This window comes from Arachis ipaensis, chromosome B04 (assembly GCF_000816755.2).
Source record: "Arachis ipaensis cultivar K30076 chromosome B04, Araip1.1, whole genome shotgun sequence".
Lineage (NCBI taxonomy): Eukaryota > Viridiplantae > Streptophyta > Magnoliopsida > Fabales > Fabaceae > Arachis > Arachis ipaensis.
The window spans coordinates 7,355,755-7,357,294 of record NC_029788.2 but is presented as its reverse complement, the minus strand read 5'-3'; the positions used below and the strand labels follow the sequence as shown (position 1 = coordinate 7,357,294).

The 1,540-nt window shown below is 33.6% G+C and overlaps 1 long non-coding RNA gene across 1 annotated transcript; it reads right to left on the bottom strand.

Annotated features, from left to right (window-relative positions):
• Positions 468-1,215, bottom strand: LOC110270514. Its single transcript, XR_002360136.1, has 2 exons — positions 885-1,215; positions 468-799 (listed from the first exon to the last, which is right to left on the bottom strand). It is a non-coding gene; the product is annotated as an uncharacterized LOC110270514 (long non-coding RNA).

Below are 1,540 nucleotides of genomic sequence, written 5' to 3'. Positions count from 1 at the left end.
GGGTGCCACCTGCAAAGACACTCCGACGCCCTTGTCAGAATATGTGCAGGCGGAAAGGAAATGGTGTGTGAATGTGACGTACCTTGGGGGGAGAGCCAGTCTCCCCCTTATATACATGTCAGTAGTGGGCCCTTCCAGTGGGCAGGCTCATACCCTCAAAGGTGTTGTCCCACGGCTGTGTGCAAGCCGTACGGGACGCGTGTCCGGGTCGGGTGGAGGGTGCATTACTGGGCCGGCGAGAACTCGGGTTGGGTTGACCCAACATTTTTATACACAAAAATAATATATCAATATTTTTCCCACAGTTTTATTCCTTCTACTACTATATAAATTGCACGTAACTATGCACCACTTAGAGACAAAATAAAAGACTAACCCTTCAAGAAGAACCAAAACATCATCAAGCATGGCTGCCATGAGATCAAGCTGCCTGATCATCATTTCTCTCCTTGTTTTGGGTTCTCTTTCCGCCTTTGCTCTGATGTACGTACAACCCATGGACGTCAATGATCCCCCCGTGTGATGGAGATTGCGAATTTCGCAATCACAGAGTACAACCACAAATCTAACGCGAATCTAAAGCTAGTAAAGATCGAAAGTTGCAATAGGCAGGTACACGGTTTTTTAGGCAACAGCTACAAGCTTGTGCTGTTGGCCAGCAATGGAACCACTGAAGAGACTAATAAGTATTGGGTACGGTTGGGTATTCAGCCATCCGAGAAATACGTGCTTGGAAGCTTTATTCTTGCACCCTCTCTTTATCATTAGATCAAATGATTAATCTCAGGTGAAGTTGAGACTTCACGTCAAGTTGATACTTGAGAACTGTTAGTTGAAAATTTAGTCAAATCAGTTAAATCATCTAACAGTTCTCAGGTATCAACTTCACGTGAAGTCGACTTCACCTGAATTTTCATCTTAATCTCTTATAAAATTAATAGAAATGAATAAGTAGTATTATTAAAAAATTAAACTATAATATGTTTTTATTTTAATTGTATATGTCTAATGTCTTATGCAGTGACGGATCCAGAAAATTTTGATAGTGGGGGCAAAATATATATAACATGATAATAATTTTTATAATAAAAATATTACGTTTACATAAAAAACTAGCTATCAAATTATCTACTATAAATTTGTGTATAAATACATATATCATTTAACTTATTTTTAATGTGTATTTTGTATTTCAAAATTTGTATTTTAAAATTTGTTCTGTACAAGTGATTATTTTATGTATACGTCGCATAATTGTTGTTATAATTATATTTTGTTATTGTAAAATATGATTAGGTTTCAAAATATCTAATTACAAATTAAAATACTAAAATAGTAATTTAAATAATAACATATAATTTAAAATTTAATTTTTTATATTTCATATTTTAAAACCTTGACAATATAATTAAAATATCTTTTTTTTGTTTATGTTGTTAAATAATCATTTAAAACTCAACTTTCATACAATTAGCTCTTGATGATATTCATAGTTGAAAAATTTTATTTAATTAGTGTAGTTATTATGAAAAAACTAAAG